Source organism: Mercenaria mercenaria, chromosome 17 (assembly GCF_021730395.1).
Source record: "Mercenaria mercenaria strain notata chromosome 17, MADL_Memer_1, whole genome shotgun sequence".
Classification (NCBI taxonomy): domain Eukaryota; kingdom Metazoa; phylum Mollusca; class Bivalvia; order Venerida; family Veneridae; genus Mercenaria; species Mercenaria mercenaria.
This window is the reverse complement of record NC_069377.1, coordinates 66,241,942-66,257,143: the sequence shown is the minus strand read 5'-3', so window position 1 is coordinate 66,257,143 and position 15,202 is coordinate 66,241,942. Positions and strand designations below refer to the sequence as shown.

Below are 15,202 nucleotides of genomic sequence, written 5' to 3'. Positions count from 1 at the left end.
TGTGTATCTACGTGTACAATTGCTTTACTCTACCTGACACGTGTTCTATCCCCGCCTTCCAGCTGGCGCGCGTTCTATCTCTTTTGTCCAGTTGACATGCGTTCTATCCCCGCCGTCCAGTTGTCACACATTCTATCTCTGTCGTCCGGCCGACTTCCAGCAAACACGAGTCCTATCCCCGCCTTCTAGTAGGGAGGGCGTTGATCTACGGATCGCGGGGTCGCGAGTTCGATCCGCGGGCGGGGCGTATGTTCCTCCGTGACGATTTGATGAAAGGCATTGTGTCTGAAATAATTCGTCCTCCACCTCTGATAATTCATGTGGGAAAATTGGTAGTTACTTGTGGAGAACAGGTTTGTATTGGTACAGAATCCAGGAACACTGGTTAGGTTAACTGTCCGCCGTTACACTGAAATACTGTTGAAAAACGGCGTTAAACCCAAAACAAAACAAAAAAAAAAAAAAAAAAAAAAGTCACACGTTCTATTCCTGCTGTTCAGCTGCCACGCGTTCAGTCTCCACCATTCAGCTGTCACATGTTCCGCCGTTCAGCTCTCATGCGTTCGATACCCGCTGTTCAGCTGTCATGCATTCTATCCCCGCCATCCAGCTGACACACGTTCTATCCCCGCCGTTCAGCTATCGTGCCTTCTATCCCCGCCTTCTAGCTGTCACGCGTTCTATCACCGCCTTCTAGCTGTCACGCGTTCTAGCCCCACCTTCTAGCTGTCACGCGTTCCATCCCCGCCTTCTTGCTGTCACACGTTCTATCTCCCCCACCAGGTGATACGAGTTCTATCCTGAAGTCACGTACACTATCTCCACCGTCCAGCTGACACGCCTTCTATTCCCGATGTGGAACTGACACACCTGCACATGTGCAGGTGACATGTTATATCCCGCTGTCCAACTGACACGCCTGCTGACCCCGATGTGTAACTGACACGCCTTCTATCCCCGCAACTGACACGCCTGCTATCCCTGCCGTCCAGCTGACATGTTATATTCACGTCTAAATGATACGTTGCAGCCACTGTCTACAGCGAGTCATTGCGGATAATTGTAGCCATACAGAACATTTCCAGCGAGCTAGAACAGAAAGAAAACTGCAGTGAGTAATTGCAGGCCCACTGAACCCTTATTATATGCAGCAGCAGTGGTGGTTTGTACTGGTGAAATGGGATATAATTAAATCTGGAATAAAATGCAGCACACTTGTTGATTTCCCCTTTCCCAACTGCTTATTCAATATGCATTTAAGTGTATCTCTTTTGCATGGTTATCACGGGAAATCTCTGTTTCTTGTTACATGTGCTCTCAAAATGAATGAAAAGTAAAGGTAAGAATTTTATTCTTATTATGTTGATCTAAGATATTTCATATATATAATAATATACGACGCTTTTATATTTAGATTATATATGCTGAGCTCGAAAAACATCTTCTTCCATTGTTTAAAAACAATAAGTATTACAGTCTGTGCAGTGTGTTATATTGTTATTCCGGGGAAACATCCTCACTGACCGTCTCTAATGCTCGTCCCCCTACTTCAGTAGCAGCAATATTGCTGAATCCCCGCCAAACACACACAGCTGCGTCTATGCCACGGGATCTTGCTGAGGTTTTATCGCCCTTTCAGCAGAACAAAGACCTAGATTTGGAGGACATTCGTTCAATCTAAACTCACGGTGGCGATACCCTGGGTATGCAGGGGTGCAAAATGGCGGCGGAATCTCTCGATTCAGGTAACATTTTTCATTATTACTGTCTTAATACTTAACCAATTTTAACGAATTAAAGACGAGTGCCCGCTCATAAAAAATACTACACACCCCTCGGCTATAAAGCTTAGGCTCCTGATTTTGTTGTTTTTGTGAAAAGTGCAAGGGCGCATTCTGATGGAAAAAATGCAACTGCTATGTAGGGGGGCATTTTTATGAAAATGACTAAAACCAACTACCCCCGTGTGTTTCGAAAAACGGCTTGTAGGGCGGAACCGGGCTTGACATTTCCAAAGCTGCTGTAAACTTTATCAAGTGAAATCGCCAGTTTTCAGCAATTCCCGGCGATTGAAAGGAAATGCTATGTGGGGGAGTTTTTTTCATTATGTTATTGTGGGTGATTTTGACATGTGGGGGTGACCTCAAGTTAACTGCTGCTAAAGACACGCAATAATACGGACAAATAAACCACGAAAAATACTTTTAACTTTAGGGCAAATTATTTCATATATATTGTGATGATTCCGTCCTTCGTCTTTGCATGTTTCTTCTCAAAACATCGTTGGCACTAGAAACTTGAAACTTGATCACGATTCTATGGCATTTGGAGAGTACATTTTTATACCGACACCTAGATATAAAGTTTAAGGTGTCAAAAGGGGGCCTGGATCTATTATATCAAATTTGGCCATAACTTGTTCAAAATTAGTACTTTAACCAATTTGGCTAATAATCAATAACAACCTTGTTGACAAGAGTTCAATTAAATTTTTTTAATATTTGCCCTTTACCTAATTGACTTTTCAACCTTTACTTTTTAAAGTCGGAACATAGTCCATTTTGAGGGTCCATCTGATATTTGACATCTACTGTTTAAACGCTAAAAACAGTTATTTTGCTGAAATTTTTTTTATTTACTTCACACATTTGACTCAATTCACAAAATACCAATTCTTGTACAATGTGTTCACTTTGTGTATTTAAGTGTGACAATGTCCTTCATTTTACTTTGATTTTTGCGTTTAAAAATCGGAAAAAATTAAATTCCCCTAACCTTTGTCAATTTTATAACCAACTTGGCTGAAGGGTAAACTGAACAATCCATGCAAAAAAAAAGCGGCGTATATACCGATGGTATCATTTGACAATTCTATGATTTATTGTAGTCTTCCTTTAAACACATTGTAGCAAACGGACGAAAACACATATTACTTTAGGCAAGTCAATAAAACTAAAAAATTTACCAATAGAAAGTCATTTTTTGTAATGTTACATAGTCAAACTATAATATCAAAAGTTGTAATCGCTTTACATTTCCAAATGAATGCAATTCTGTTTCAGTATTGCTTTTAAATACGACAAAGATTGTCTTTATTTAATGAAGAAAACGTTTCACGAGCTCGTTTCCCCACCGGTGCAAATGTCATGTAGAATAGTAAATTTAATTGAAATACAAATGCTGTTTCAGTAAGACTTACCCCGACGTATATTACTAAAAACTATTAATATCTCCGTTGCCGCTGTTGTTTTTTTAAAACGAATTTTGCGACCGGTTTATATCAGTTGATCGGCTGCATCTCCACAACCAGGAACAGCGGGGGTAACATTCGTTAAAAACTCTTTTAAAAAATTGGAAAAAATATTAAAGGTGGCATTAAAATTGTATTGTACTGAAATATAGGCATGACAGTTGAAACTAAATATTCTATGGTTCTAAGTGGTTAACCGTTGTCTAAATAACGATTTTAAACATATTCGAAAATCGCTATCTTCCGCCGTTCGAACAAAATTTTGATGGTCAAACTCGTTCACATACACAGGCAAAATTTCAAATATACAACAATTCGGTTTGAAATATCATGCTACGATTTTGACTTTCACTATATATTTCTACTAACCTTCTTCTTCGTTTTTTTTTTTCAAAGTTAAAACAGTTAATCAGAAAACATTGCTGTCACGGCACTCGAACATCAAAACAAAACAAAAATATTTGGTAGGTGGGGCATGATTAGGCTATAAGTATACGAGAAAACTAAAAAAAACAAGATGTGTTTTTGAAGCACAATGCCCCCATATGAAGCTGGAAAAAAGCTATGTGCTTGACGTGTAAATGTGCCCAAAAACGAAGACTAAGGTCAAATTTTTTTACCAATGAAATGGCATGACATTGTACAATGAATGGGTTTGTGTGAATAGGAAGGATTTCATAAAGAAATGAAAAAGAAAAGGGTAAAACTTAAGAAATTTTGTGTTTGGCCTCGAAAAAGTTATCTTGAATGCCGAGTTCATACTTTTAAAGCGAGGAGAAGCATGTGTGATTTTCAAATATATATTTACCTGCAACGGATGCGAAGAATATTATATTGGCCAAACTGCGATAAATTAAGAACAAGAAGAACTATCCACCACAACAAAAAACGAGACCCTTCAACTAGACAAATTCCACTAAGTAATCATATAATTTTTGCAGTAATAAAAATCCAAATTTTTCAAATGTTCCCTTTTTTTTAAAATGAAAGTAGATAAATACTTCAGCTAGGTTAGCGAAAGAAAATTATTTTATAAAATGTTTTAAAAAAACCAAAACTTAACAGCCTACAGTAACATTATATTCTAAAAAAATTAAATAACAACGTTTATTACTCCCCTTTGGAAAATAACGTCAAATTACGTCCCCTTTAATTGACGTCGCGTCATTACCATAGTAACGTCACTTTAAAATTGTATTACACTGATACCGATAGCGAAACTATTTTTGTATTTTTATAATTAAATACTGTTGGAAAGGCATGTGAAGTCATTTTATTTATTTGATTATATATTATTAATATATATATCAAGAAATGAATCTTTCCCATTAGCATTAATTTGATAAATGGGAAAAATTGCTAAGTGTTTTAAACCGTGAAAAAGTTATCCTGAAGGTCATTGTCATGTCTATATATCAATGTAAAGGTAATATGACAATGAGTAAAGTATGTGAGTTTCAAAGACTCAATTAAGAAATGAATTATTTATATGATATTTTACGTTTGGAGACAGAGCCTGAGAAGGCAACAAAATATTGTCCCTGATGTACGGATACGGGATAAAAACACAGGGAATATTATCAAAATACAATACGAATCTGAACGGACGGAGTTGACAGTCTGTTCCAGAGATAGTACCTAAATGTGTCCGTAGAAGGCATTTATATGTTAACTTCACATCCACCTTGAAAATGAAAATTTTGAAAAGGTTTTTTTTCCACTGAATAATTTCTTTCCATATTATATATACTTTATATATCAAATGATCAATCACTGCGAGCCTCTAGCAGCCTGCAGCCAGTTCGCCCACCCCCACATTCAAAAGCACCCCCACTAACATAATAAAAAACACCTCCCCCACATAAGCATTTCTTTTCAATCGCCCTGAATTGCTGAAAACTGGTAAATTTCACTTGCTAAAGTTCTACAACAGCTTTGGAACAGTCAAACTCGGTTCCGCCCTACAAGCCGTTTTTCGAAACACACGGGGACAGTTGGTTTTAGTCATTTTCATAAAATGCCCCCTACATAGCATTGCATTTTTTCCATAAGAATGCGCCGTTGCACTTTCCCAAAAAACTACGAACTCAGGAGCCCAAGCTTTATAGCCGGGGGTGTATTATTCTTATGAGGGCACTCGTCTTATTTCTTTAAAAATTTGGGTTAAGTATTAAGACAGTTAAATGAAAAATGTTACCTGAATCGAGAGATTCCGCCGCCATCTTGCACCCCTGCATACCCAGGGTATCGCCACCGTGTAAACTGTCTCTCACTCGAAAGTTTGAGAGACTCAAATTAGCTTAAGGAATCAATATCATTGAAACTGAAAGACGTACAAATTTATTCCAAAGATAGAAAATGATCTTTCTTTGTCATTTTAAAAATCAAACGAAAGATAGCGTTTAGATGGGGAGAAGCTCCAACTCGTTCAAGTGGTGTAGTTTTGTATCTATAAAAAGATCAAAAAAGACCAAGGAAGGAAAAAATTTACCTTGGACAGCCACTGGTGGCCCTGGGAGGGCATATAAGATGACCTTGCAGTGTTAAAAATGTTATTATTTTTTACCATGTCTTGTATTTTTTTACAAGGTTTGTTACAAGGAAATACAGACATAGGCCTACTCTACACGAACGTGCAACCAACTGAAGCCAACAGTGTGTACCTAGAGCAGCTGCATTGTGCGAAAATACCAAAAGGTGACTGGTTATGTTCGAACTGATTCATTTCACTATTTTGACCTATCGTGAAGTTTTTTTTTACTCGGTACATGCCTCATGCAGGCCGTGACAGCCAGAACAGATACCTTTAATCAGTTGTAAATGACTTATTCGCCTATTCTAAAACATGAACAAACATGTACATTTTGTGTATAAAATATCTTTTTCCCTATAGTTTGAAAAGATTCTAGGGTAGATTGGTATGTTTAAAACCGCTGCATGCTTTGTGTAAATAGATGAATCAGCTTCATATTTGAACTATTTAAAGCGGCATGTCTCCATATCGTTCGAAAAACAACAATGAACTTATCTTTTTTGGATATTTTCAAATAAATGCTATATTTCTTACGGCTTTAAAACTTAATTACTAACAAACTTTATGTTAGGGAAAACACACATAGAATTACTTTTTTAATACTTTTTACGATGAAAATCGAAAACGTTTGTACGCAGGTAAACTGAGAACTTCATAATTTTTAAACCGCGGGGGACATCCACCCCCTTTCGATTTTTGGGCACGGAATACCCGATTTACTAAACGTTATTTCCGTTGACGCACGAGCGATTGGAAGATACCATTTATGAAAGAAAGGGTAAAAGGGCGATTTGAAATATGAAAAAAACACTGAAATGAAACGTAAACCCTCGACAAGAAGTTTAAAAAAAAAAGGAAGAAATGCAACATTGTTTAGGATTCGATCAATACAGTGATATGCAATTATTGAAAAATGACCTGCAAACTGCAAACAATTGTAAGGAAACCCTCATTGCATCCAATGAAATCGTCCGCTTGGTTTGACCTACTATATATAACGGAAATTCAAATTTTGACCTTCAGAAATTTAGCGCTTGCCAGTATACACATTGACTAACAAAGTTATCAAGATGGCTTTTCTTAGCAGTTGCTGGATTTCTGTTCACAGTTTTGCTCTTCCCTGTTCCGAGTTGAGGTCTTTTGCCCTGCGGCTTGGCCAGTCGCAGGCGGGGGGTGGGACTTGTAAGTACATTTTCGATTTTCACTTTCCAGTATTTCATTTTCAGTCAATCCTGGTGGCTTTCCCTTTATCTTCTTATGAATTCAATTATGGGTTATGTTTACTGCCTGTTTGGAACTATTTGAATGTTCAAAGCATGTGCTCAAGTTAAGAAAATTGTGCTGGCTGACTCGAACTCGCACTGGGTATTCGACTAACAACACCTGTGAGTGATACTGTACTCCTGTGATTTAGTCGAACTAATCCGACTTATACAGTTTGTTTTATATTGTGACGGTCAAACTGTAACGGCCGCAAAAGTCAGAAATTAAAAAGCAGCCGCTCAGCGACAGTAAGCTTGTCTATCCTGTGATCCTTCATAGCTAATGTTGATTTGTTGTGCCATACTGACAATAAATAAAATTTGTATTGTATTATGTATTGTATTGTATTGTATTGATTTATATACATGTACGTGTACTGAATAATCACAACTTAACCATATATTTATTACGTATTTTACTGAAGATTTGAAAAGTATTAGTATTGAATGTGTACGATCATACCTCAACAATCACACTGGCCTTAGCTTTCACAGAAGCGGTGGTTCCAACGCCATGGCGGTGGAGGATTCGTTGCAGAAACGGTGGAGAAATATGGCCGACTGACTATATTTACGCTCTCATCAGTACTTTTTCTAACAAGTGTTTCACGTTTGCCTGAAAACCAGTGAGACGGGGGCCCCCCTGCCCACGTGTAATTCTTCCAGCCACAAAACCTGTTCAGTGCAGTTCTTTGTCTTAATGTAAACACTTCTGTATAGTTTTTACGTGGGACTGCCGTTCCCTTTTATATTCCCATTAAAAATTTTAAAATCTGTACAAAACGACCCCTGAGCACGTTCGCAGTGAAATGTAAGTCTGACACTGTCGAACAAAAACGTTTTCTCCATAATGGATGATTTTTCATTGCAAGCATACAAAATGATCAACCAAAAATCATTCCAACACAGTGTGTATTGGGTACAGTTACAACGCATTATGGTGGATCTTGTTTCTTTTAAATTTTGCATTGACTTTAAAATTGGAGTAAACAGCATTTTTCCAAAATTTTGATTTGGTAGGAACCAGGGGTCAAATTTAACAATAGTTTGTACTAGCAGAAATTAGCTAGTGCCCTTTTTGATCACTAGCTAAAATGAAAAGCTACCGGCTAAAGTTAATAATATTTAATTACTCTTTTAATATTTTATTGGCCAAAACTTACTGATTGATCTCTGCTAGTAGCCTGTCTCAAACAAAAATATTTTCTATTAGTTTAAAATAGCTTGTGCCATTTTTGTTGAACAATAAAATATCATAAACATAAATGATAACATTCCTTTCATGAAGAAAAATGTGTACCTTCAAAACAATTAAACTTTATTACAGCTCTGAAGACATTTGCTTGTTATATTATTGACTAGCTGAAATTAGCTAGTACATTTCAAACCCACTAGCTATTTTAAAATTCCACTAGCATTTAGCTTGTATGCTTGTCTAAATTTGAACCCTTGGAACTTGAAATCACATTGACATTAGATAGCAACAGAAACTGAATGTTTAGAATAAATATGACATTGATTCACATCTGTAAATGCATAATATCAAGTGACAATATTAATTTTCTGATTTGACCACATGGCATCATATGATAAACCAACTTGACTTGGTACAATACAATTACTAATACGTACATACCTTAACAAAATCCATTAGCAGCTGTGTACTGAGTTTAAAACAATTTTAAAAAGTAGGCTAATTTTTCCTCTTCTTCAACAATATCATTTTATTATGCCCCCCTTCGAAGGAGGGGTATATTGTTTTGCAGATGTATGTCTGTCTGCCTGTCTGTTGGTCAGTCTGTATGTAGACCAATCAGTTTCAGGGTGATGACTAAAGAACACTTAGGCCTAGGATCATGAAAGTGTATAGGAAAGGGTTTTTCATCACCTGCAGATGGGCCCCTATTGATTTTGAGATCTGAGGGCAAGGTCAAGGTCACAGTGACCCTGAACGTTAAATGTTTCTGATGAAAACTCAAGTACCCTTGGGCCTCAGAACAGAAGTGCAAATCAATAGTATATTATTACTAAACATTAAGTTTCTGTTGCTGTCTGATGTCAAAGTGATTTCATGGACCTACCCCAATCAAAATCTCAGGAAAATGCTGCTTACTTAAATTAAAAGTCCATAACAAACATTAAAGAAACAAGATCCACCGTAATGCGTTGCAATTGTACCCACCACACACTGCGTTGGAATCATTTTTGGTCAATTTTTTCATATGCCTGTAATGAATATTCACCTTTTACAAAGAAATATTTTTTGCTTGACAGGGCCAACTTACAATTTGCTGCAAAAGTGCTCAGGGTCGTTTTGTACAAGATTTTAAAACCCTTTTTAATGGGAATTCTACAAAAAAAAAGCAGTCCGTCTTCAAAGTGTACAGAAGTGTTTACAGTAATGACCAAAGAATTGCACTGAACAAGTGTTTCTGGTTTTGGGAAAAGTACACATGTTGGGCTCCTGTCTCACTGGTTGTTTTCAGTCAAACGTAAAAGGTCATTAGAAAACGTACCGATGATAGCATAAATGTAGTCAGTCGGCCATATTTCTCCACCGCTTCTGCGACGAATCCTACACAGCCGTGGCGTTGGAACCACCGCTTCTGTGAAAGCTATTGCCAGTGTGACTATATCCATGTAAAATTTTAGACAGGCTTACTGTGGCTGAGTAGCTGCTTTTTTATTTCTGACTTTTGCAGCCACCGCAGTTTGACCGTCAAATATAACATAGCAATCAAGGCTCCGCAAAGGCCAGGAGTGTGATCGGGGTTCAAAGGGAAGGTTATCCCTCTTAGGGGTCAAGAGGGCGATGATCCCTAAAAGCTGGAAACGCCCTCACATGGAAAATTTAGATTTTTAACAAAAAATGATCTGGTTTTGAATAGTCTTCCTCCATGTTTAATTTTGTGACGTTTATTCATGCGGTAGAAATAACACGTTGCACTGGTGAATGTAAAAGCTGTATTATCACGGTATGAAAACATCATGTCAACGTCGCCTCGCTTGTTTGATTCAATAATTTTCTATGAAAAAACAATTGATTGCTTTATTTCTTTAAAATGCGTGTGACATTGAATAGTAGGCGTGTGAGCGTGATCTAGGGCCGAAATGCGTGTGACACACGCACAATGCATGTGTCTTGACAGGTATGATATAAAACAAACTGTACATGTCAGATTAGTTCGACTGTCAAATTTCTATTAATATCTATCTATCTATCTATCTATCTATCTATCTTTGTGGGAAAAATATGATTTGTCGCGAAAATGAAGATATTTTAAGGCGATGCTATCTATTTTCATAAATAATGGTAATATTTAGGATTAAATTAGGAAATTTTTAAGAAAAAGAAAAGCAAGCATTCTTTGTGTTAGCCATTGTTTTTGTTCCACAAAAATTGGAAGCAAAGTGAAATTATAGCGTTTTTTGGAAGGCATTCTCATTGTTTCTGTCAATCGAGCAGATATACCATCCTCGTTATTGAAGTGAACATAACATTGACACAGACCCCTTTTCTAAAATTTAGTGATAATATGCAATGACCAACCAATATAAAGATAAAACATAGGAGAGATTGTCATGATGTCACGCATTAACATCTATTTATCTGGTGGTGGGCAAAACAAATGTTTTTACATTGTGTATGGGATAATTTTACTTCTTAATAACTGTTTCTCTCATTTATGGTTCCTAAAAATTCAAAAAGTTTTGAAATACGTACAATTTTCATATTTTTGTATTCAAATATCTTTTTTAAAAGAATAACCGTTTTAAATGACATATAAATTTGATAGCGGTGTAGTGATGTTCAAAACTTTTAGAAAAACACTTTAAGTGTTCATAATTCATCCATTTCGAAATAATAGTTAAAAGTAATTAATAAATCACTTGTTTTATAACCTTTGCATTGATAAAAAAATATATAGATATGATTTATGTTTTAAGAAATTTTTGGCCGTTAGAAAGACTTCACTGTTTACAAAAAAACATGGACATTCGGCAACAGTCACTCTGTCCACCTGATCGCTGTCTTATAAATCGGTTCTAAAAAAAGAAAATACAACGGATCTGTATACAAACACGATCTCTCCTGTACCCGTCAGCTACTGGAAGCAGCCTATCGGAAGAAAACTTCTTGCACAATTTTATTCAAATTTGCTACCAAGATCCAACCACATAGACCCATTTTTAGCTCGACTATTCGAAGAATAGGGGAGCTATCGTACTCGCCCCGTTTGCGTCCATTGAGATATTGTTTTCATATTTTGCATTCTTTTTTACCATCATGACCCAAGTCTGTAAAAAGGTGGAGGCAACTCTATCAAGCATTTTGATTGAATTATGGCCCCTTTTTGACTTAGAATAAATGTTAAAGTTTGCGTACCACCCCAAATATTTTCAAAGTCCATTGAGATATTGCTTTCATATTTTGCATACTGGTTTACCATCATGACCAGAGTCTGTAAAAAGGAGGCAACTCTATCAAGCATTTTGACTGAATTATGGCCCCTTTTCGACTTAGAATATGCTTATTGTAATGTTTTTACTCATTGCTTATATTATACCATCAAGCACTGAGAATAGTCGAGCGCGCTGTCCACTGACAGCTCTTGTTTGTACTTTCCAATTGAATTGCGACTTCTGAAACAGGAGTCTGTCACTAGTGTCAGTATATGTTATCTTGTCTTGTTTAAAATATTCACCCATCAACAAGATATGAATATGGTGTCTTATATGAATTACCTAAGAAAAATTATTCAAGGACATTATGAGTTCTCCACACAGATATTAATTCAAGATGTCGAATATATACAACTGACGGAATTTACCCGAAGTTATTCTATTTACCTTTTTGCAGTTTGAGGGTCCCTATTTATAATCAAAGCCTTGAGATGTCTGGTGGTTGCGGGTTTTGCTTAGATCTGATTTATTTTCATTTAAAATGGCAATCTCTAAATATACATGTATAAGATTTATAAACAAAAACTAATGTGTCTCATATCTAAAATAAACCCTGCCTTTACTTACATGAACAGCTGGAAGTCAGTGATATAACCATGGGCTGGAATACCTAATCATTGAAAGGTCTTATATAATCTAAATGGCCAGTGTGAATGGATAGAGGATGAATAAGAACTGTTACGATCATTGATAATTCATCCGCATTGTTCATGAATGGGACTACTTTGTGTAGCACATGAACATCCTTTGGTTGTGATTTGGAATCAAATAAAGATGCTACATGATTGTCAGAAATACACTTAACTTTGGTAGCGGAATAAACCTGCAACCAAAAAACCTGGATCAGCCCTATGCTTGTTCAATGTAACTATTTGTATATCATTTCAAAATTATTTCAGCTGGTCTGATACTTAACCTTTATTAAAATAGCACTTTACCATTTTTAGCTCGACTTTTCGAAGAAAAAATAGAGCTATTGCACTTGCATCGGTGTCGGCGTTGCCATTGGTTAAAGTTTTTGATAAAGTCAAATATCTCTGTTACTATCAAAGCTATTGACTTGAAACTTAAAATAGGTATTTACTATCAAAGTCTACACCAGGACAAACAATCCCCATAACTCTGATTTGAATTTTGACAGAATTATGCCCCTTTTTGTGCCCCCCCCCCCCCCCCCATGAGTGGTGGGGGCATATAGATTTGGTCTTGTCAGTGTGTCCGTCCGTCCGTCTGAAGTTCGTGACGCGCCTAGCTCGAAAAGTATTTGATATAAATTCATGAAACTTTGCATGAGTCTTTATCATGATATGAGTTTGCACACCTCCTATTTTTCATCTGGCTCTGCGCCCTATTTTCAGAGTTATGGCCCCTGAAATAGTCAAAAATGCACATTTTCACCTTGTGACATGCCTAGCTCAAAAAGTATTTGATATAGATTCATGAAACCTTGCATGAGTCTTAATCATGATATGAGTTTGCACACCTCCTATTTTTCATCTGGCTCCGCTCCCTATTTTCAGAGTTATGGCCCCTGAAATAGTCAAAAATGCACATTTTCACCTTGTGACACGCCTAGCTTAAAAAATATTTGATATAGATTCATGAAACCTTGCATGAGTCTTAATCATGATATGAACTTGCGCACCTCCTATTTTTCATCTGGCTCCACTCCCTATTTTTAGAGTTATGGCCCCTGAAATAGTCAAAAATGTACATTTTCACCTTGTCACGCACCTAGCTCAAAACGTATTTAATATAAATGGTTGAAAACTTGCATAAATCTTTATCATGATATAAACTTGCACACCTCTATTTTTTTGGCTGGCTCCACCCCCTTTTTAGCTTGACTATTCATAGATTAGTAGAGCTATTGGACTCGCCCATGCGTCGGCGTCCGAGTCCCGATTTGGTTAAGGTTTTTGTATGTAAGCTGGTATCTCAGTAACCACTTGTGGGAATGGATTGAAACTTTACACACTTATTCACTGTGATAATCTGACTTACATTGCACAGGTTCCATAACTCTATTTTGCTTTTTTACAAAATTATGCCTCTTTTTTGACTTAGAAATTTTTGGTTAAGGTTTTGTATGTAAGCTGGTAACTCAGTAACCACTTACGGGAATGGATTGAAACTTCACACACTTATTCACTGTCATAAACTGACCTACATTGCACAGGTTCCATAACTCTGTTTTGCTTTTCTTACAAAATTATGCCCCTATTTCGACTTAGAAATTTTTGATTAAGGTTTTGTATGTAAGCTGGTATCTCAATACTTACTAATGGGAATGGATTGAAACTTCACATACTTTTTCACTGTCATGATCTGACATGCACTAAGCAAGTCCCATACCTCTACTCTTTTTTTCAAAATTATGCCCCTTTTTCGACTTAGCAGTTTTTGGTTAAATTTTTGTATGTAATCTGATATATCAGTATCCACTAATGGGAATGGATTGAAACTTCACACACTTGTTCACTGTCATGATCTAACATGCACTGTGAAGGTCCCACAACTACTTTGCATTTTACAAAATTATGCCCCTTTTTCGACTTAGCAGTTTTTGGTTAAGTTTTTGTATGTAAGCTGGTATCTCAGTATCCACAAATTGGAAAGGATTGAAACTTCACACACTTGTTAACTGTCATGATATGACATGCAGTACAGAGGTTCAATACCACTACTTTGCATATTACAAAATTATGCCCCTTTTTCAACTTTTGTATTCATTCAATTGACAAGGCTGTTGAGTAGTCGAGCGTTGCTGTCCTCTGACAGCTGTTGTTTAGCTCACCTGTCACATAGTGACAAGATGAGCTTTTGTGATCACCCTTTGTCTGTCGTCCGTCGTCAGTCCGTCCGTGCGTCAACAATTTCTTGTCTGCACGATAGTGGTTTCATTTATGATCTTATTTTAACCAAACTTGCACACAACTTGTATCACCATAAGATCTCGGTTCCTTTCTTGAACTGGCCAGATCCCATTATGTGTTCCAGAGTTATGGCCCCTGAAAGGGCCAAAATTAGCTATTTTGACCTTGTCTGCACAATAGCAGCTTCATTTTTGATTTGATTTTTACTGAACTGGCACACAACTTGTATCACCATAAGATCTTGGTTCCTTTCTTGAACTGGCCAGATTCCTTTATGGGTTATGGCCCCTAAAAGGGCCAGAATTAGCTATTTTGTCAAAATAGGGGCCATAACCCATAAAGGAATCTGGCCAGTTCAAGAAAGGAACCAAGATCTTATGGTGATACAAGTTGTGTACTGAAAGGGCAGAGTGACGGCTCCTGAAAGGGCCAGAATTAGCTATTTTGACCTTGTCTGCACAATAGCAGCTGCATTTATGATTTGAATTTAATTAAACTTGCACAAAACTTGTGTCACCATAAGATCTCGGTTCCTTTCTTGAACCAGCCAGATCCCTTAATGGGTTCCAGAGTTATGGCCCCTGAAAGAGCCAAAATTAGCTATTTTGACATTGTCTGCACAATAGCAGCTTCATTTATGATTTGATTTTGACCAAACTTGCATACAACTTGTATCACCACAAGATCTTGGTTCCTTTCTTGAACCGGCCAGATTCCATCATGGGTTCCAGAGTTATGGCCCCTTAAAGGTCCAAAATTGGTTTTGCAGCCATATAGAGACTTCTTTTATGGTTTTATTTGATACAAACTTCCAAAA

General features: G+C 36.9%; 1 long non-coding RNA gene across 12 annotated transcripts in view; it reads left to right on the top strand.

Moving 5' to 3' along the window:
* The first annotated feature begins 1,286 nt into the window (after nt 1-1,286).
* Nucleotides 1,287-15,202, top strand: part of LOC123537195 (uncharacterized) — a 76,313-nt gene continuing 62,397 nt past the window's right edge. For 11 of the 12 annotated variants that reach the window (XR_008368112.1, XR_008368110.1, XR_008368111.1 and 8 more), the window contains exon 1: nt 1,287-1,339. This is a non-coding gene — a long non-coding RNA (uncharacterized LOC123537195). Of the gene's footprint in view, nt 1,340-5,839; nt 5,948-15,202 lie in introns of those variants that run through there. The other variant, XR_008368108.1, reaches the window with a different exon arrangement.